Source organism: Oreochromis niloticus, linkage group LG14, assembly GCF_001858045.2.
Source record: "Oreochromis niloticus isolate F11D_XX linkage group LG14, O_niloticus_UMD_NMBU, whole genome shotgun sequence".
In the NCBI taxonomy this organism is placed as follows: Eukaryota; Metazoa; Chordata; class Actinopteri; order Cichliformes; family Cichlidae; genus Oreochromis; species Oreochromis niloticus.
In genome coordinates, this window is record NC_031979.2 from 13739437 (window position 1) to 13762822 (window position 23386).

General features: G+C 38.6%; 1 long non-coding RNA gene across 4 annotated transcripts; it reads left to right on the forward strand.

The window, feature by feature from the left end:
* The first annotated feature begins 252 nt into the window (after positions 1-252).
* On the forward strand, positions 253-21581 carry LOC102078412 (uncharacterized). 4 transcript variants are annotated; one of them, XR_003213714.1, is made up of 6 exons: positions 253-1030; positions 6271-6527; positions 6748-6807; positions 7258-7327; positions 21181-21360; positions 21460-21581. It is a non-coding gene; the product is annotated as an uncharacterized LOC102078412 (long non-coding RNA). The 4 variants fall into 4 exon arrangements; XR_003213713.1 differs by lacking the exons at positions 253-1030; positions 21460-21581 and having other exon boundaries at positions 6204-6527; positions 21181-21440; XR_269810.4 differs by lacking the exons at positions 253-1030; positions 6271-6527; positions 6748-6807; positions 7258-7327 and adding an exon at positions 20804-20979.
* Positions 21582-23386: the final 1805 nt, after the last annotated feature.

A 23386-nucleotide genomic window follows, 5' to 3' on the forward strand; every position in this document is an offset into this window, starting at 1 on the left:
GTATTCTGCAGCTTTTAGAACAAAAGTAGAGTGGGAGGCAGAGACTTCAGCTTAAAAGGCTTAAAACTTTACATTTTGATAAAGCTTATAGTTAGAACTGGATCAGGTGACCCTGTATCCTCTCTTAGTTAGACTGTAATTGGTCTATCCCAGAAATTTGATTCTCTGAAAATGACTCTGCATTTAAAATTATTACACACATTAGTAATGTATGTATTGTTCGAGATTCAAGATTCTTTATTTGTCACATGCATAGTTATACAAGTACAACACGAAGTGAAATGTGTCCTGAAATGCTCCTCGACTGTGCAAAAAGACACATAATATACAGTAAGTGAATATGTACAAGGAGTATATGCAGTAAGTGGGTGAATTATATACATTAAGTAAATTTAAATAAAATAAAACAATCTGAAAATTTAAGTTAAAAAACTGAGAATGTACATTGTGCAAGTGGGATGCTAAAGTGTCTTGTGCCGTAGTGAGGCCAGAATAATCATGGTTGATTTGAGGATGTGGTAAGAATAAGTCCTCAGTCACTTAAGGATGCTGGGGGGGGGGCACGGATGGCCTGAGGATAGAAGCTCCTCTTTAGTCTCCCTGTTTTTGCCTGGATAGTGCAGAACCTTCTGCCCGATTCCAGAAATTGGAACAGATTGTTGCTGGGGTGAGACGGGTCCTTCATTATCTCAACATCTCCTTGTGAAAATGTCCTATAGGGAGGGTTGAGTAGCCCTGCAGCAGCATTGCGCTGTACCGATCTCTCTCTGAGGACCTTTTTTTTTCCTTAACGCAGTTGTTCCCATACCAGGAGATGTTCTGCGTTCTCCACAGCGTCTGCATAGAAAGTCTTGAGGATCACTGGAGAGACCCCGAACTTCCTAGCCTTTTTGGACTGGACCTGATTGTGGGCAGACCATGTCAGGTCTGAGGAGATGTGCACACCGAGATACTTGAAGGACCGCACCCTCTTCACTGGAGCTCCATTGGTGATAATGGGCTTGTAGTCTCTGTTCAACAAATCAAAAAGGTAAAACTACAAATCTGAAAGTGATAAATTTGTTATAACATAGTAGAGAGGCTCCTTTGCTGTCCACATTTAAAACACATCTTAAAACCCATGTTTATTCTTTGGCTTTTGGCCACAGTGAGACTTTTTTCTTTTAGTTTTTCTCTTAGTTTTTTTTTTAAATTTTACTTTTTTGTTTTATTTGGTTTTTATTTATATTTTATGTGTTTTTATTATTTAATTCCAATGCACAGCACTTTCTGTTAGCTGTGGTTGTTTTAAAGTGCTTTATAAATAAGATGATGATGATGATGATGGTGATGATGATGATAGTTGGGAACTTAAGAACCTAGAAAAACACTAATTTTCAAGGGGAGATGAGGGGGGCAATATTATTGTATTTTTTAAATGTTGCTGCAATTTAAAATGTAGAGAGAGTGTAAAAAATGAATAAACCCTTGTAGAGTTAATTTGCATTTTGCAGTGTGGGAAGTCACTTAATGATTCAACTCATGCACCTTGCATGAGTTGAAAATAAAGATTTGAAAATAAAGACACCAATAAAAAAAAGTTTATCATTAAAATGAAATTGTATTGGAACAAGCTGGGAGCTCATAGTGGCAATCACTGAAGCAGAGAGATGATCATGGTTTCCAATGCAATTTCCTGTGTACCACACAGTTCTAAGAAATGATGCTGAGCAGCAACAAAGTACACAGGAAAATGTTATGTCTCATAGGAGGGTTACTAACATAACTTTACTCTTACAGTGCAACATGCCTTCTTTCAGGAATATTGGAGGAATATATCTAACAATCACGACAGTGGATATCTGTGATGATCAAGAAAATTGACCTATTAAACCTATGTAAAAAGATATATAATGTACTTACGTATCAAATGTGGCCCTTGTATTCAATACAGGTATTACAATTAATTCATTGAATAAAATAACAACATAACTAACAATGTCAACTGCCACTGCAGTTTCAATACATCTTTAGCAAAGGACACATCTAAAAGTTACGTTAGAACTTAACCATTCTACAGTGTCAGCAATAAGGAGTGATTACATCACAACTAATGAAATTGGAGCGAGGAAAAAAGAAAATAAATATACTTAACAGAAATCATGCAAAATTTCAGGCACCTAATAGGTTGAACCAAAATTTAAAGGGAAAGATAAAGGGAAAAAATGCAATCTAACTTTAGTGTAATATTTGCCACCATGTACCCAATCTGAATTCATTTTATTAGGAAGAACAGGCTGCTGTTAATATTATATCCAAATGTTGTTTTAGTGTTCCCTCTTATTTTCCAAATATGAACTTTTGAAATACTTAGCCAAAGATGGTTTTGGAGAGCAAGATGTTTTAATTTAGTTTATGCACCCTCATGAGCCAGGAGGACGGTTTTTTTAGACAAAAACAGACAATGTCTGCTGGGTGCAATTATACCACATACCCTTTGAAACCAAATTCTTTTAAAAGAGATTGGACATCCAGATATTTTAGGGAAATCCCACATCCATCGTTCCATCTTAATTTGAGCTACACCTCTGAGAGTCTATATTTATATAGACATAATATCCAATATTACACCCTAAAAAGTTTGGATCTAGCTCAAGTGTTTTGTTATACGTATATATTCTTTAGTAAACATATAACATCATAGGTTCAAGATTCAAGGTTCTTTATTCGTCACATGCATAGTTATACAAGTATAACACGCAGTGAAATGTAACCTGACACACTCCTCGACTTGTGCAAAAGGGGGAGGAGAGGAAGAACATAATATATACATTAGGTGAATGTGCAGTAGTAGCATGTATGACAAGTGATCTGCTGTCGTAGACTATAAAACTGGAGGATTTTGGAATGTACAGTGTGGCATAATTTCTATTAAGAAATGTTTATTTTTAGATTCAAATTTGAGATGGTCAGGTGTTTATTTGATGAACTGACATGGAATGACGCGAAGGACTTTTGTTTATCGGGATATGAAATAACTGCAGCTTTAGTTTCTCAGATGCTGAATGTACATTAATAGTCTTGTGTCTTGTAGCTAGCAGCTAGCTAGCTAATGAAGTATTTCATTTCCTTTAGCTAACATGTTAGTGTTAGCAGCAATAACACAGCCTGACTGTGAGGCAGCTGCTCTCTCAGAATTTAGGTATTTTCACCAGCAGTCCTCATCCAATGGAACAAGAAAGGAATGAAACAAGGGAATGGGGTTTTTTTTTTATAATATTTTCAAGGTCTCTAAACCAAAAACAATAAAGACTGTATTTTGAATATGTCACACTGTAAGGACTGCAGGAATATCCATCCGACATTCAATCACAGGTGACAAAATCTGATCCCAATATTTTCGGTATAGCCTTATTCGTACTTTTCATTAACAGACATATTATTACATGTTCATGAAGGACACCTTGACACAGATGGAATTGAAGGTGTGAATAATAACAGTCTGAACATGCTGGGTATTTAAAATCACTTGATTTTTTTAAGCCTGCGTGGTCTCCGTCTTCTGTCACTCATCTGAGCTGGTCATAACGAATAATAGATTTTCTCAAAATATCTTAATTTGCCGTTTGTGCAGTTTTATATAATCAAAATTATGCTTTTGTACAAAACTGATCAACACAAAAATGATTACACACACCTACTTAGCTTGCATACAGATTTATATGCGGCACGAAGACATAACTGCAGAAACACACTGAAAACACACACACACACACTCACTGTCTCAAATACTGTATATTAGCAGAGTACCAGTTTTTCTCGCCTAAGGGCACACTTCCTCTATTGACTGGGTCTAATTTAGACAGAAACCCCCAGTGTCTTTAAAACAACTTGAGGTAAAAGGGAGTGTGAAGCAGAGAGAGAAAGAGAGTGTAAAGCTGTGGAGAAAACAGGAGGGAGAGAGGAAAGAAAGAGACACACCAGGAAGAGAGAAAATTGAGTTAATGATGTTTTCATTTTGTTCAGATTTTATTTGGTGATAGACTGAATACTAAATGTCATCAAAGAGTTAAGTTTTGCAGCTGCTGAATTTTACTTCAAGAGATGGTATTTATTTATATAAAAAACCCAAAGAAATATACCAAATGAAACAATTAATCATTCTGAGTTTATTAATAGCATTTAGAAAGGTTTTTTTGCTTATTACATTTTTCAGCTAATTGCTTGGGCTTCAGGGAGTACGCATAATGGAGTTATCTACTTAAGTTTGTTTTGTTTTATTTGGTAATATGGTCAGTTTTCACCAATAGAGTAGCTTTGGTATTTTTAAATATAAACATATTCCTGTTTGTCAGTTGTATCTTCATAAACTTATCAAACAGAGTCGTCAATACTGCAGACTGATCAACACGCGTCCCATTATCACTTGAACTGCAGTCTGAAAAATTATGTGTTTGCATTAAAAGCAAATAAACAGACATACATCCCCACATCTTTAGTCGGAGAATGGTGTGCTACACTTCACTATAATTTCCAGGCTGAATGAGTTTAAGTGAAATGGGTGTGAAATGGTGGTTAATGGGCTATATTTTGTATTTGGTGAGTGTGTCAGTAGTTTTAAGACATTAAATTATACATTAGAACCCAATAAAGTGGTCAAATTAAGGTGCATACATTTTTCTCTTTTTAACGTTGAACAATATTAGAAAATTACATAGCAGACTAAATGAGGACTTTATAAAAAGCACCTTTAAATGCATTTGTTTGGACACCTGTTAGCTGTGCTAACACATATACCTGATACAGAAACATTAATTAATTCAGTCCATCAACACCAATGCGCTTCAGTTTGCAGTTGCACTGTTTAATGTATTATACTTCTATTTATGTCTACGACTTTCTCTGTGTGTTTACAAGTTTCAGTAACCAATTTAAGCCATTTGCCTGACATTTTCAATAATATTTAATGCTACAGTGTGAATGCTTCATCAAATGCGTGCAGCCTGTGCCTGTTTAGGTCAAAAGCTTTTTTTGTAGTTGCACATCAGAAAACCAATCAATATGTGAGTAAAAGGTAACTGGACAAACTAATATAACTTTAAATTTAGGATTGTTTTTAATACTTGAATAAAACTGCTTTGCAGTAAGAATACAAACCTTGGACATCACCAGATGCTGTGTGTGTTCCCTTGAGAAGCTCTGCTTGGCAGGCCTTTGACAGGGCAGTGACCCCCTGGAAACAACCTGTGGCTAGAGAAAAATATGTATTACTGGCTAGCTAGCAAGTGTTTGCTTTTGCTGTGGTGATCATTAAAGTAGTAGTGATGGATGGATTTGTCAACAAACATTGGCCCAGTATTCTCTGAGGTGTAGTGAAAATGTCAAAAGGTGTGGTGCAAACTGAAAAATGGAAACCATTTGCTTCAAAGTAAAAGTTGTGCCATTGGAAATGTTTTAGATGCAACTTTTATTTTGAAGGCAAACCTCCATTTCTGCTTTGTGTCACACCTTTTCAGGTCTCACAACCACTTGGTTATAGTAGTTAGCGAGTATTTGCCAATAACCCTGAAAAACTACAAGCCTTCTCCTAGCAACTAAAGCAATCACGTGAAGGATTTTGCCATTCAACAGCCAGAAACCTCCACAAATCAATGCCAACCAGTCAGGGAAGACACACTTTTCCCTAGCAACCGGCGATGTCGCACCCAATACAACGTCAAGCAATGTGCGCACAACGTCACATTTGAAACAGAAGTACAAAATAAGCTACAAAACTTTGCTTTAAAAGGAATAAGGCGATTTAGGAACCAGCAGCTACTAATAATTTTTTAGGTTAGGAATTCAGAGCGCATACAAAGTGTTTCAATTCAGAACTGCACAGCAGAAAGAAAGCACAATGTAAAAGTTGAACAGCATTCTGTAGTAGTGCTGCAACGTTAATGTAGAGATAAAATGACTCAACCTGCTTACAGTGAGCTCAGGCAGTGCTGGGCTGAATGAACAGAGTAGTTTCCCACAAACTGTAAAACAGTTACTGTCTTGACAGCAGGGTTTTCACATTTGTATGCTTCATATTTCCCCCTTTAGTTCCTTCCTCTTTATTCTTTCATCAGGCTTTTCACGGTTTTTATCCTCCCCTTTATGTGTGCATACTCCCCTGACTCTCTTTTTCTTTCCATCCTATCTCCCTCTTTGTCCAAATGTTTTGGAGAGTTGTTGTTCGCTGATGAATGTATTAGATTTTTACTATCCCCATCTCTCCCACTCTCTGTTTCCATTTCTCTCTCGCAGCAGGAGAAGAGGGGTACTCTTCTTAATCAAAGCATCTGCCCCAGAGCTAACCCAGCAAGCTACAAAGTCTCATCATCATCATCATCATCATCCATGGGAACCAATCAATAATTCAGCATGCTGCCCAATGCATCACTATGCATAGAGATTTCAGCTCAGTCCTGGACAGTCAGAGGATTCTCATACATAGGAAATGGAGCTATTCACCGAAGACCAATAACAAGGAGTAAATGGCAAATGCAAGCCTATAATCCCCAGTTAGTATGGCAATAGTTCTAGCCCTAAGGCTTTAGGGCTTGCAGAAGTAGTGTACTTTGTAGAGCAGCATTTGAAATGCACACACAGTAATGGAGGGGATTTAAAAGAGCAATGAAGCAATCACAAAGGTTTTCCCCCAAGGGGCACAAAGTATATTACAGGGGCATATCAAAATACCGTTAGGTGATTTCTTCCTCTTCTTGTTTTTCCTTCCCTTAGTCGCTGTATTTTATTCCCCTCTGGCCAATTGAAGATATACAGCATTTTTGCTGCTGCTGGGTAAGTTAACTGTTTTACTCCCTTCCAAAGCTGTCAAATCATTAGGACTCAATTTTGAATCTCCAAAAGATGATAAAATGGTTTTCATAGTCACTAAATCATAAGGCCTTTAGGTGCATATCCTGCATTCGCTGTTCTAATCCTGGTGAGGAAATCCTCAGATTTCCTCAGCAGACAAGTAACACAAAACTTTACCTAATGATTTCAAGACTGTGGCCAGTCACAGTCTGCTGCCTCTCACTTCCTCTAATGGTGACAATCATGAGGAGGAGAAGCAGGAGAAAGACATGCTGCTGGGCAGCGTCTAGGCTGTAATTTATTTACCACCATCTGCTGTCTTTGAAATGCTCTACTAGACCTACAGAAGTAGGTATGGGATTCCTTGACATAATATGGCATTCACTCATGATAAATGTCTGTGTGTGCAAAATATATGATTTGGATTCCAAGTCTTGGAAACACAGCGGCCAACATCATATCCAGAGGGAAGCTTCCAGTGAACATGAGGTATCCAGCCCGGGTGAGTCCAATATGTACACTGTTCAAAAAACATGGTCTGTTTGCCTCAAGGCAGGACAGCTACTGTTGCTGTCTCTATCACCCAGTAAGATTCACTATTTAGAGTTGATGCATTCATGTGCATTCTCAAGCTATGAGGAGCTGTACAAGAGCACAACGGGATTATGACCCAACCTGGAGCAGGTTCATGGTTGAAGGTAAAAGCATAAAAAACATTTTCACTTGTGATATAACAAAATAAAGTAGGTGCAGCTTCACTGAAGAGAACCACTTCTACAAATTGTAAAAAAGATTGAAAAGAAAAGTAGGTTGTTTGTTTTTTGGGGGGAAAGGGAAGTTCACATACTACAGTAACTTGTGCATCACATATACATATATATATACTTTGTCAACTGCAAATGCACAACCTAAGCTAGAGGACATGACACTTCTGTGAATAAGAAGCACTTGATTCTTAAGTTGAACAACTCTGAAGAGTCTGCTCGTATGGCTTCTGACATGTGGCACTGATGAAATGCAGTGGCAATATTTCACACATCTCGTAGACAACTTCTCATGGTAGGTTTTTTTTTCAGAGGAACACAAGAGGATAAGATCAACATGGGGCTTGAAAGAGTATCTTCAGCTGGAAAAATATCTGTTACTTTAACAGTGAATCTCTTGAGCTGTCCTAGGTGGCCAAATGCTTTACTATACTATGTTTTGAATCGGATAATAGTTTTGTGTAGTATGTCCCTTGTACCACAATTAGACTTTAAAGTGCAAGTTGCCAACCTTGAGCTAAGGAGCATTTAAGAAAATGGCAACAGCAAAACCAACTACTACTTGTGAGAAGCATTAGAAAGCTAGCAGTAAAAGGGTATTTCTCTACCATATAGTTTGATTTTATTCTATAATTCTCGGGTGTCATCAGCATTATTGGGGTCACACTGCCCTCCACAGGCTAGGGATGAAGCCACATGTGGCACACGCAGGAGAAAAAGAAACTACTTTTTGAACCTTTTGGTTATTGACGTATTTTTTCAAGAACACATACTGTCCTTCAACTCTCCTGCTGCTTCATCTCTCACTGCGTGCATCACATGCACAGACACAGACACCAAACTGCTGTACACACAGCCCTGCTTGAAAAATGCTGCTCGCACATTCACGTCCGAACACACACATTGAAACACACACTTAGAAGAAGGCACACTTTAACTCTCAATTCATCGGGGACTCATACCTGTGATATGATAAATGGAGTATGTGTTCCTTATCACCGTCACAAGCACAAGGATACAAGCACACCCTTACAGCTGGACAGTGAGGAAAGTGTCAGGGGACCTAATTATGAACAGGAGTATGAGTTGTAACATTAGGGTGAGGGAAGAGACAAGAGCTGAGAAGTCCATGAAGTGAAAGGATGAATAACGGGGAGATGCTTAGTAGGGGAGATGTAATGTGAAATTTCTGCTTATCTCTCCGGTTTTCCATTTTTGGTGGGTTTGCACATATCACCACCTATCAGGTAGGTTAATCTGTGAGCGTATCAACTGATATTAAGATAAATGTACTCCCGAACAAAACCTCCTGACTCCTCAATGTACAGAACTGTGCAAAAGTCTTGAGCTATCCCTTATTTCTTTATATTTTGCTTCCAATGAACCAGATTTTCTGGTCATTTTTTAAAAGTGGTCTTAAGCAATAGTTCTCCAGGCTTTCTAAAGGTGTTTCAAAGTTTTTCTTTAGATGTCTTCTCGCTCATTTTCAGTCCAATCCTTGTACCGGAACAGTTTCAGAGTGAGTCAACTTAACAAAGAAGCAATTTTTAAAAATGGTTTCTTTAAGCAGTTTCTTAATAGAAATGTGTCAAAAACACATACTTGGCTGCCATTTCTTTTGTTGATTTTATAAAAATTGCAAAGAATGACACAGTTTGACAGACAGAAAACAGTATTTTTATACAAACAAGGTGATTTACAAAGAGCTATTTGCTGAAAACGTACTATATATTGGCATTTTGTGCAGTGTGTAGGTAGATGCATCTCTCAAGATGCATCTAGCTCTTCAGTTGATCATCTACTGTTCACTGAAGCCTAATCAGAGATGGTGTCAATGAAAGTGTGGTTTTCAAAGAGAAATTCTTGTGACATTTTAAACTGGAAGAAAAGGCTGAGGTATTATAAATTACTCAAGAATAGGACTAAACTCAGCAGTAACAGGTCTTATGGAGTGATAAATACAGTTTCACATTTTTTGTTTCAAATCATTGTCCAGTTGAGGAGGTCAGGAGAGAGTTGCCACAGCCATCTGTAAAACACGGTGGAGGCTCTGTCATGGTTTGGGGTTGTATTTTAACCAGTGGTGTTCTTCTTGTCAGAAAGTGCCATTTTGATCAACCATGCAGTACTATCTGGAAAGCATGTGATTAGCAACAGCTTCATTTTTCACCATGACAATGATCCCAAACACACTATGAATGCAGTAAAATGGAAGACTATTAGTCATGGATTGGCCTCCCCAGAGCCCAGAACTTTTCATAGAGAAAAGGAAAAAAAAGGCAGCAAATGTCTGAAGAAGAGAAGCCTGAAGAACTATTCCTGAAGACTGATGAAGTCTACTTACTTCTGTTTTTGCCATATATACTGTATTTCCATTTCCATGTTTCAGTAAATCTTTTCGTAACTCATTGCAAATTCCCAATTTCCTAGCAAAACAGAAAGTTATGAGTGGTGCTTCAAAACATTTCCAAAGTAATGTAGAATTAACCAAGGTTGACCTCAGCAAGCCTGGTAAGAACATTTAGCATTTAAGTAAGAGAATGTTAGAGCTTAGTTTTGCTCTTCCTCTTTAGACTTAGCAAAAGTATGAGGATAACACTGATACCTAAAACACAGCATGTCCAGAAGGTAGCAGATAGATACGGATAGAGCAATGACTATGGGTAAAAAAAGATCCAAGTCATCATTTATAACATGACCACTGGAAACTCTTGCGGCTGTGGGAGTCCAATTCAAAATCACACAATGGTCTTTTCTTCTTTTGTAGTTTTCTCCCTTTAACTACCAGTATCCAAAAATCTCTGTGATGTTTACTGGAAGGAAGATGATGAAATTTAACTCTGTTCTATGTATATAACTATATATATGCTGGTCATGTATTTTATACTTAACTCATAGCACACCGTGACACACTTAAATAAGACTATCTCATATTAAAGTACTACCTCAGCAGTCAGTGTTAATGCATTTACATGCTAGCAGGACAGAGAATACCCTGTCAGCACAAGTCTAGGTACAGTGATAGCTAACCCCTTTGAACTGCAGTTAATTACCTCAAAGCTTAAATGTCTTCACTCATCTCCTCCACTTCATCTACACCACACTTTTTGGAAAGCATGTTCCATAATTGCAAAGCTCTCAACTGAATTTACCGGAAAACTGTGGACAGCAGATGTTCCTCCAATGTCTATTTTTGGCACATACACTTTTTCGGCATCTGATATCTTGCATGCGGGCTTATTATTCCAAAGGAAAATACAGCTCAGGTGAGGTTGGATCCCACAACACCATAGGCTCTGGCAGTGCTGATACACACATATACACAGCCTCGCTACCTCAAACAAATAGACTGTAATGCTGTTACTGCAGGCCCAAATATTGCCAGCTCACACAGCTGATGAAATATTCGCTGTTTACTCTCCTCGAAATGTCCTGCTAAACCACATGTGTGTGTATGTGTGTAATGAGTGGATCCTGAAATAACACAACACAGCGAAAGCACACACAAACACAGACAAACATGCACGCGGAGGGGAAACCATGACATGATTAATACGATCATCCGGGCTATTGGCTATTTCCTGTAAATATAAAACCAAGGGCACATAGCCTCATTGGAAGCCAGGCTAAACCCATATTTCATGTTAGTTTAAAATAATGCATCAAGGACACAGTTTCCTATAAGTTTGGCTTTATTGCCAAGACCTGGCCCAATCCAAATCAGAAACTTATTTTTAAAATATATGCACTTACATAATTCTCTTTGGACAGCCTCAAAGGTGTCAACCCTGCCAAAACTCTGAAAAACTAAGAAACACGGTGCTTTTAACACATTATGCCAACTGAAATTCACCTGTGAAACACAAAAGAAAGCTACAGTAGCTGTTATGTAAAGAACACCACTGTGGAAAAAAAATCACGAGAGATAAGTTTTCTGGGAGCAATTAATCATGTCTGGCACAATGGAACCAAACTCAAGAGAGACACTGATTTACATCCAGCCTTTTTAACACAGTCTCAGGATTCAGCAGTCCTAAAGCAGAGCCCTGTCTTGAATGATATCAGGTAAGTACTTGCTGAAAGGATCTGTCAGCTGGCAAACAAAGTCCTCTGACTTCAGGTGGGAGGGTGATGCAGACCAGTGCTTTGGGCAAAAGGCTAACGTCAGCAAGCTATAGCGCTCAAAATGTCAAGGTTAACACGCTGGTATCTATAGTGTAACGCTTACTTTTTGTCCTATCCTAGTTTAGCATGTTAGCATGGTAACATCATTAGTTTTGCAGGTACTTGACCATTGTGCAATGCTTGAATATAAAAATAGCAATTATCAACCAAAAACCGCAGATGACTTCCAACCTAAAAAGCTCAGAACTAATGGGTTACAGTACTGTGAAGGCTATTAGCTGAGAAATACTGGACGCCTCTGGGGGAAAAGCTGACATTAAAGCTTGCTCTCGTAATGAAAAGCACAGCACTCAAGTGTAAGAGAAACACAGTTAGTGGACATAAATTTCTCTCCTTTTTCTTATTAATTTCCTTTTCAATTTACCTGTTTTTATTGCACCTACCGTTTGCATTATCTGATTGCCCTGCTGTGTGATTTTGAAATGATTATTTGAAATGCTTCTAATACACAGACTCATTACCAATTACCCAAGTTATTGCAGCGTTGTGAGTTTCCTGAATGGGATTCCTCAAGCAAAGCAGGAAATGTGAGTGAAAACATCAAATTGGACTTTAATGAGTTCAATTCTGCTGTGCTTTCTGTTTATGAATTGTATCCCACATGGAATACATTTATTGTGCAGTTTTATGGGAAGTTTTGAAAGAACGTCATACTTTAATCTCTGCTCATTTGCATTTATGTTGAACTAACATACCTGAAGTTGAAAGCTGATATAGACTAGGCCTCAGCAAATAGTTAACCGCCTGGGAAAGCACCAGGTGTTAAAAGTGAGAAGTCATTGAATGGTTCGCGGTTCGGGCAGGGTGCCGATAGCAATGTGATATTCCCACTCGTTTGTCTGCACAACCATCAGAGTCTCCTCAGATGAGAAGCAACCAGAGAAAACAAGTATTAGGAATCGATTGGAGGATCTCTACACTTATACTCTTCATCATACACAGTGGAGTCCAACAGATACTAGATTTTTGAAGGTAGTATCAGATTCAGGAGGTAAAAAAATGATATTTTGTGTAAGTGCATTTGTTAACATTCAAACTAATTGACTTTCCATCAACATGTTTCACACGATAGTTAGCAATTTACTGTGCACCACCACCACCTGCTCAGCAGTGATGCTACTCCTCTGCATGTGCTCTAGGCAACTGTAGGCAGATTGTAAACAACAGAGTTTAGGCCAAAGAGCCGAAAAATAAATAAAAGTTCTCACATTGGACCATATCAGGCCTATAGTATATGAAATCTATACTCAGATACAAATATATTTGCAAAAGGTCAATACAGGCTGATCAGATAACAAACCTATCCATCAGGCTCTGACACACACACTCCGTTTCACATGAACATATCCAGACTTTAACGAACACTGAACCTCCTGCACAATCTGTGGCTTTCTCACACTTTGCGGAAATCAGTCAGCAAAGCCCATTGCTTTGACAGCAGACATATGAGCTGCAGACGCCGAGTGTGCCAGCTTATCAACCATTTAGCAGCCGATGACCTGTAGCACAAATGGTCCCGTCATGATAAAGTGTCTGAACCCTGCAAATTCAATTACAGGTCAGAGGGCAGCGCGTGCATCAGAATGCAGCATCCATCACCACTGCTATTGATTGCCCTGCGATAAGTGTGTATGTTGCAGGCGTGTGCATAGATCTGTCTTGTGTATAAATGTGTCTGATGAGGCGTGAATGCTGTTGGAGGCAATAAGGGGCTGTTCTTCTATGGGGAGAAACATAATTCAACTTGAAAGGCACAAATTTGTTCTGTCCAAACTTAAGTAAAATGGGGGGAAAAAATGAAAACAGTAAAATCATAAAATTAAATATGACATAAATGTCTCCCTGTGTTTTTACTACTATGATCCAATTCACTGGAATCTGCAGCTGTCACGCTGATTTTATGTTACGATTGAATTGCAGTGATACCCTTTGTGATGTACAAAAAAGACATTACATGGCTTATAGAATATGAACCTTTAAAATTCACGACTCTCAATTTCTCACCAGGATCCTCCGTGAGATATGAAAATCAGCCAAAAGCTAAGCATAGTGATAGACTGCCCTTTCTGCATGCCTACTAATCCCCTCTCACTCATCAGTCTGCCGTTAGAGGGACCAATAATCACTAAAAATAACACCACTGCAATCTATTAATCACAGCGCCCTGCATATTATTATATGTGATAGATTTCATATTGTCAGCCAAATTACAGGCTGCAGCTCATTTACTGGTTATTGATCACCTATTGTTATGAAGGTTGGAGATCCAAATTTCCTGGCACTAATGAAGAAACTTCTAAACTGCCTGGCATATCTTCTTTATACAACAATAATTTAGCAAACCTTGCCTCAGAACATTCAGCTGAGTCTTAATAATGTACATATTTTCATATGCTCTTAGATATTCTACACATTGTCAAAATACAGCTTTTCATTAACTGAGTGAATATGTAATCGCGTGAAGTTACTGTTTTAGTTGAATAAGTAGGATTAGTAGTACTTTGGTGTGACAAGCATTCAAAAAACAATGAAATCAGGAAGGGCGCAAATACTTTTTCACAGCACTGTAACTACTGTGACATCATTCACTGCTTTCTGAGGTCCCATTTTGAAGCCTCAAGATAAGCATTGGTTTCAAAAAATGGATGTGACAAGGAGGGGCGGATCCGACTGTCAAACCGCTCGCTCACTGACTAATGACTTGTGACTGACATGAATGATCAAGATTTACAAAACAGACTTAACGTTTTTTCTGTATGAGTTATGGCGAATACCTGAGCCCATAAACAAAATCAAGCAAGTGTTTACCGAGTTCGGGTCAGAATGCCAGTTTCCCATAGACCCAAAACCTTTGTCATCATCAAACTATCCTTGAAATAGAATGCAGTATAGACGACTCATGCTCTTATTTTAGTCTCAGTTCTGTTTGAAAGAAATGACTAAGAACTAAAGAAGTTGAATATTTAAAATATCCGCCCATCCATTCTCTTATCCAATTCAGGATCGCAGAGGACAGACTGGCAACCTGTCCGCGGTGTACCCCGCCTCTCGTCCTATGACAGTTGGGATAAATAAACAGGTATAAACTGGGAAAGGTGAGAAAGAAAAAAAGGTTGCACTCAAGCAAAAAAATATTGAGTTCATGACATGTCAGCAGTTTTCCACATGGGCAAATTCCCTCTTCAGTTTCATAGCATGTATATACATCACTTTCAGCTACACATGGACACAGACATTCACAGCCTCATTGGCCTCTCCCTCTCTATCTCTTTCATTAAAAAGCACTTTCACTCAGCATGTTAGCATAAATAAATAAACTCTTACCAGATAAAAGAATTCTAAACATGCAAACCTATATATGCTTAGACATCTTAAAGGTTTATTCTCAGGCTTTTTCTTCCAAGTCAACCCTCTCTGTATGGGCTCCTGTTTTCTCACTGTTAAACCTTGCTATCGGCACAGTCTCTAACAATCATTTCCAAAATAATGGCTGAGAAATTACACATGAAGATGTGCTTTTTGGTAATGCAAAGCCAATCAATATGCCAATAAATACCCAGACCTAGAAATACGAGTTTTGATGGAAAGAAGAAAAACATAAAAAGAAGGGAATCTATTGTATTTCCAAATGTGCTTGTGTCAATATGGAATGTAAGCAAAAAAGAGAAGAAATACAAGAAAAACAAGTATGTGTGTTTGGTGTGTGCTCATGTGCATGTGTGTGTATGTATGACTATTGCACAGCAGTACTGCCTGAGCTCAGTAGCAGTGGAGCATGTATTGGAATCAATAGCACTTCAGCCAGAGAGCAAATCAATGGAAGCTTCACTGTAATGGAATGCACGGTCAAGGGAGAAGGCGAGGGGACGGTTGAGTGGAGAGACAGAGAAGAAATACAAAAAGATGTGAATATAGGCCAAGAGAGAGGAAAGAGGGGTGGGAATATGTGAAAGCCAGAAATATTGGATTAAAGATACATTACCTGAATTAAAGAGGAAAATCTGGAGCCGGAAATAAAGTAATACGAGTTCATGGCGGTAGGTAAACAGCGGAGTGTAAATTTAGGTGCGGTGTGGGGAAAAATACAAAGCCATTTATCAGCGTAGGCAAATATCTGCATAATTGTGCTTCCTTAGTGAGCTTACTTAAACCCCCTGTGAGGCTCAACAAAAGCAACACAGGGAAATTGGCTCCAATGAGAGGAAAATTAACAATAAAGAGAGGCAAAAACAGACAAAAGAAAAAGAGAGGAAACACCCTGGGAAGCAACTATATTGTGGTGTGGAGGTGGGGTTTTTTGCATATAAGATTTTAGGGGATGTTTAAAAAAAATTAAAGATCTGAAGATTTTATGTATTAGATAGTGTGTGTGTGTGTGTGTGTGTGTGTGTGTGTGTGTGTGTGTGTTAATACAATCTCCGTTTCAGGCAGTTCTTATCTTTCTTCTTTCCTCACCTGACCTGTGAATGCAGCTCACAGCAATATGGTGCAGACATGACTCCTGCTCTCTCAATTATTGGAGTTTATTTGGGGTCTGGTGAACTTCAGTAGAGCCTGCTTTTATTTCCACGGGGACTGTAAGTGCAGCTTCGCTATTACAACAACATGTAATGTGGTACAGCAGCATGTTATTTAACTGCAGGGCTTCATATGGAGAGAAATTAAGAGCTGGGATGGCCACAACTTGACAGGTGTCATCATTTTTTGAAAAGCTTATTCAGCATGCAAATTTGTGCATGTGTAATAGATCGGTAAGAAAAGATCGGGTTAATACATGATTGTGAAGCTTGAGTGCTGGTGGAACTCTTCAGGCATCTTGCCTTTCGGTGTATTCGGTGTATCACTCTTCCAATTTAATATCAAAATGATTAGGCTCAGAATAACATCAAACTGGAGGGGAAAGAAAAAAACACAAAGCTGACGAGCAAAATATGTGAACTGTGGGGCAATATTAAATTGGGGAAAAGTCTTTTACCCAAGTACAACCATTATGTAAGCTGCCAATGTGAGGCATTCAAAATGTTGCTTTATTTAATGTTGCAATCTAATATCTGATGTCACTGCTATGTGATAACGGTTGTTCATAATATCAAACTCCACAGGTCCATCTTTTGTTTTTTGTTTTTGACAAAACCACAACTTATCACCGGGTTCCATTTCCAGCAGCAGATGATCGTAACACAGCAGAACAACAGAGGATTAATAAACACAATTATTGGAGCAATTAATAATTGATTGTGTACCTATACATACACACACACACACACACACACACACACATAAATATATATATGCTCCAGTATTTTTACACCAACAAGGAGGATCCCAAAGATGTAAAAACTATAAGGTATATCTCAGCATGGTAGGTAGTGAGTCCTTCAAAATCTTGAGGAAATTGGACATTTTTTTCAACTTAATTTAAACTTAAACTTTATTGATTTATTACATTTAAAGCAAGGGTTATAAAATGCTTTTTTTGTGGACTGAATAAATTTCTTGTTTGTTTAAGTGATGGATTGATTTCACAGCAACAGATGGAACAAATGCAGGAAGACTGCAGGGGGAGCAAAGGGCTGTCAGGTGTGACTGTGAGGCAATGGATAATAGGGCTTGTATTTGTAATAACTGCTTTACTACTTTTACTAAACACCCAAAACACTTCTACTCCACAAGACGCATTGACCCATTCACACACATTTATACAGTACTTTATTCTATTAACTTTATCTATCAGGCACACACCCAGTAGCTTTGGAGCGCTGTTATTTGTTCAAGGACACTTTGACATGTGGACAGAAGGAGCTGGGGGATCAAACTAAATCTAACTGCATCGAAAAAAGCTAATTTTCTTGAACTAAAGTGGTATGGTACACAGAAACATAAAAGAGCACCTGAAGTACTAGCCTAGCCATGATTTCAAGTTTCATTAGCCGTGGCCTTTGTTCATACTGTGTAAGCAGTATGAACAAAGCAGAAATAGGTATGTGTTATGGTGATATGTTGTTGTGTTTAAAGAATTTTTCCAGTGTGCTGACAGCACAGGCAAAAAAGAGAAACAAAGGTTTAAAAGTAGTTATTGTTAACAATAAAATCAAAGTGCTGATTGTGTTCCAAATGCAGCTGGTAATTCTCACATGCATGTCTCTTAGTTTGGAAGCTGACATTTAATTTTGTGCTTTGTGAGGGAAAAAAAGTTTCCTTAGGGATTAGTAAATATAGCAGTGAAAAATAATAAGTGTCATAAAATGGAAAAAACTAAACCAAGTTAGGCCAAAATACGAGACTTAAATTAAAGTATGTTCTACCCTGTGTGTGTGTGCGTGTGTGTGTGTGTGTGTGTGTCCTGGGTCATTTAAAACCCTGATAGTCGGTAAGCGCCAAACATTCAGAAATAAAACACAGCAGTAACAAGTCAGCAAAGTGAAAGGGCTTTCCCTTTATGGAAAAAGAACTAAAGCGTCTAAGACTGCACTTATTACTTGTTTGTTGATGTTCTATCTGTGTGTGTGTGTGTGTGTGTGTGTGTGTGTGGCGGCTTAATGGGGATTGATAATAACGCATTTGTGAGTGTTTTTTGATGAGCTAGGAGATGTGAGGCTCTCTCTCTCAGCTGCATACATATTAATAACATTTGGGGTGTTTGGAGGGAATACCACTGTTGCCTGTGTGAATGCACGTGCAAACATATGGCAGACGCACACACAAACACGCACAAGACCGTGCACAGGCTTCATTTCTTTTCCCTCTCTATGTCTGCTGCACACGTTGAGCCACGTACAGTGGAAATGCATAAACACAGGCAAGTATTTTCTCTTACTCGCCCAGTCTCGCTCTCTCACACACACTTACACACACTAATATATGCTCTCTCTGGGTGTGATAAACTTGCTTATGACAGCTAATAACTCCCCTATTCCCTCTGGTCTTAATTAGAGCCAGTTATTACAGAGTGTTTGATGCTCTCTCTCTCTTTCTCTCTCTATCTCTTGCTTATTTCTCTCCCTTTTTTTCTCTTGCCCTCCTTCTCACACTGTTGCACAGCTTGATTCTAGCATGTTGTTTAGAGTGAAATGTGGAGAGGAACTCCTCTCTGCTTCTGTGTTGGGGGTCTCTGCATCCAGTCTGCTTTCTACACCTATATATCCCCTCACAGACAAACACATAATTACTATTCCCTTCTGCTTCTATCTTCTTTGCGCTTCGGTGTCTTGGCTCAATGTGGCTCCATGAAATTTGAAGTTTTGCCCTTCGTTTCACTGCTTTTTTCTCTTTTTTTCCCCAGTTCAAAGTTAAGAACAGTTTGATAGATGGAGGGCAGAAGGAGGGCATGAACTGAACTTGAACTGACAACATAACTGATGCTTCTTTCATCTCCAAAACTTCACGTTTTAGGGAAAAAACGTGTCCTTTTCTCACCAAAATTTATAAACGTTTTTAAATTATAGAGCCTTCTTTCAAAAAGTGTCATAGACCCAGGGTCATATGACTTAGTCAAACACACAAAGGACAGTATTAGCAGTAGTTTTTAAAAAAAGAAGAAGAAAGAGTTGAAGTTAAGTTAACCAAGGAATTCCAAAATTTGGCAAATGGAAATCAGTGAAATGCAGAGTTTCAAAGTTCACAAAAAAGAAAACACACATAGCAAGTTAATAAAAGGTAGATGTACTGTAGCTTTGTACTGCTGATGCCTTGTTCAGAGATTAGATATACCCATATTAGATATATCCAGCATATCTAATAAAAATGACAGACAGTATATCTCTAATTTCGCCTCAAGGAAAGATATTGAATTACATCATAAACTGAGTAATACTGGATATTTTTTAATCAAATCTTTTAGAGTTGTTTTATATAGGCTTTTCTTTGTCTATTGCCCACAAGCTTCCAACGTATTCAAACCACTCAATATTTGATTCAATGTGCCCCAAAAAAAGAAAGCGAAGCGGAGAAAAATCTGGAGGCAGAATCAAAACTAGGATGCACAAGGGGCTGAATCAGTGGTATTTGATTTGAAGAGCGATTGACCTCATGTATAATGCAGAAATTATCCCTGGTCCCAACATGATGTCATGATCTGAGAGGAGTATGTAGCGAGACTCTCAACATCAAATATTCATCATTACATGCACGTACATGCACACACAGACAAACACACACACACACACACGCTCACGTTCATACAGCATGTTAATTTCACAAGTCTTGGGTTATACAGATAAATCACACTTCTGTGATTAAAAGCAAAAATGACAACATAAATTAATTTATTTTTACAAGGTTCAGCATACACAAGGCTATTTGGTAAAACTGCCTGATACCTTTTGGCTTCCTTTGTGTTACCGTGAGGAAGAAAGCCTAAAGGCAGCACAAATGTTTAACTTTGATTAGAATTACAAGAATAAAACAAAACCTGGCTGGGAGGGAAAACTAAACGAAAGCCTCTGCAGAATCCAGCCGCTCATTTGTCAGTCTGTGCACCTTTGACTCCTTGCCACATCTCCTCACCTCGTGTTTTAGTGCAGATGCGTTCAATGAAGAGACACAAGGAGAGAGTAGCCAGCGCAACAGGCATTTAACAAAAAAAAAGATCTATTTTTTTCAGGTTCGTAGACATGAATTGTTACATTTTTCATGCCTAAACCTAACCTTGCGGTTTTTATGCCTGAAGTTAACCAAGCAACATATTTGTAATAAATTCCATATTCCAAACTCTATCACTTGGTCTCTGGCATAACAAGCCAAGTCGAAGTTCTCTTCTTCTTTCAAATTTGGATCAGAACATCAAAACATGCCCAGCAACACAAAGCGATACACTAAAGGTTGTGACTATATATCACAAACTGACATGAGTGGGTTATGATTATTATAAGTATTATAGTTGTTTGTTTTTTTGTTTTATTTTTTTTGTTTAAAACCAAAGTCAGAGGATACACACAAGCAGACATGGAAAAAAGATAGTAGTAAGCAGAATAACAGGCAGGTAAACTGGCTGGGAAAGCAGACTGAGGGACTGACATGGGAGACACAGGGCTACTATGAGGAGCTGAACAGCAAATGAGACACAGGTGGAAACGATTAAGGCAGAGCAGATAATCACAGAGATGGGAAAACAAAGGACCAAAGCTACACAAAGAAAGTGATTACTGAAGGAAGAATGAAAATGATTACAAAAGAACAACATGAAACTGACACAACACACAGTTAGGTGTTTGAGCATTTTTGGAATATGTTTATTTTTTCCTATCTCCAAGGACAAGTTTTGTTTTTCTCCTCCTGCCCTGGTCCAGCTCGAGCCTCCATTCTCAGCCATGCTGTCTGCTACTTACTAGTGGTAAACTCCAAATGTAGTTTTTTTCTATCCTCCTCTGTGCTAATCCTGTTTTCTCCTTGTCCCCAATTGCTTTAGTATTCACTAATTACCAGAACTCACCTGGTTCCTCGACACTGCTCCGTTTGGACTTGCCTACTCACTAATCACCTACCTGCCTGCCCTCCTGGACTGGGGAGCATAATCCGTTGGTTTTCTTTGGCTCAGAAACCCCTCAAACCCCTCTTGATACCTCCTCCTGAGAATGTCAGCTCACAAGTGAGCAATCATCCTTTCCTGCCTCTCATACTATAAACAGTATTAATGGAACTAGCATCTCCAGGCCTTTGGAATTAACTCTGCTCTCCTCTTCCCTAGTGCTTTCCCTCCCTGTGACCCTGGACTCTTGTTCTGACCTCTCCCATATTAGCTGGTTTCTCATAGTCAGTTGTTTCAATAAAGTGTTTGCATCAACTAGAGTTGCCTAGTTTGAGTCTGCATGAGTCCACAAGTGCATAAAGGTCCTTTTGGCAAGAGAGAGAGAGCGAGAGAGATCTATATAAATATATAGTAAAGTGATACATGGGGTGTTTTGTCTCTTTCTCTGTGGCTACAAATTGTTTTGTCAGTAGGTTTAGTTTGGCAGTCAGTATCACCCTGACCAGATGGTACAGCTGAGCTGAACTGAACATAAATGAATCTAAAGTAGTGACATTATGGAGTGCTTTGCTGCCAGGACTATAATCACATCAGGCCAAACCTGGCACAGATATATAAAGAATATCATGTGCAAGAACCCAAAATGAGTTAAATTTCACAGAATAAAACTGCAAACAGCAAAAAATAAGACACGCTGTGATTTGTTTGTGATTTTTTGGAGTAAGGAAACCTAAAATGGGGGAGTGTAGTATCTGCCATATGACCTTCTCTCCAATGTCTTACCCTCCCAGCTAACCTCCACCAAAACTGTAGCCTGTTGGCCAAGAAAGACCAAAAGAAAAACACAGTCAACAGGGAAGCAGAGAGAGAGAGGGAGACACTATTCTGGGCTATGGTGTCTGTTATTCACTTTGCCAATTCAGTGGTTTTAATTTTTGTGTTAAAGTTGAAAGTGTTAATTAGGGTGCTCAGGGATGTCTTTAGTGCTCTAGTCTTTTTCCATAGTTGCTGGGTAAATTGAGTGGGCTGTAATTGTGTGTGATGGCAGTTGATGAGGTTGTAAGCTGCGATCCAGAATGATTATGGCATTTCTGGTCCAGCCATTTTCATGCTGACACTGTGTTGTCAGAGCTGCTTATGAGAGGCAGTATTATGTAACAGTCACCACTTCTTTTCTTTCTTCCATTTTTTGTTGTTGTTGTTTCTTTTGTTGGGGGGAAATTACAGCTTGCGATTGAAGTTCAGAATGTCTGATAAAAATCAGCAGAGATGATATGAGTGAATCTTTTCATTCATTTTCCACCATAAATTTTCTTGTAACCTTTACACTCTAATCATTGCAGAACATTTAATCATGTAGCTCTACAAAACAGGCACTAAAGAGACTGCAAACCAAATACTTGGCTTGTACTGCTCAGGTATCACTAAACCAACAATCCCTCCCCATCTTCAAAATGCACTCTTTTTCATGACTGTAAGAGAATTGGCACTTCTTCTTGATCCTGTGTTTGACACCTTAATTAATCTAAAGGTGGACCAAACGATGCAATACCCTAACAGTCATAGCAGAGCCTTCAATTCCTCATGTTAAAACAAAAAAAAAGGGGGGGGGAAAGGAGAGTACAACCAGCATGCCAGTACCACCATGCAATACTGAAGATAAGCGCCACAATGCCCAGCGCCTTCAGGATCTTAGGGAGGATCTATTCTGCCCCCAGGTGTATTGGCACTGCAAAAACTTTTTAACTAACTCTAATGGCCAGGGGTGAGGCTCTCCCCCGAGCCTCCAGATTTAGCTCCTCTACTGAGGATCTGACAGTCAGATTCAGGAGTTCCCCAGACCATTACTTCCAGAAACAGTCTGTTTCGTTGGAACTATTCGGGATACTTCCAAAAATACTCATTGGCTGATTGATTGTTAAATCCTAACATCTGTAGTTTTTATGGACATGTTTTAGTTCAGATGAAGTTTCCTTTAACATAGAAATCTACAGGTAAGATGTAAACAACATTATTCAAGGTATTAACGGGCCAGAAGTAAATCTCTCTGGTTAGAATGCAAAGTTTTGCTTAGGTAATGTGGGTCTGGCAGCAGTTTCCCCTTTCAGATCTAACCCAAAAGATCCCAATCTTGTTAAAAATGCAG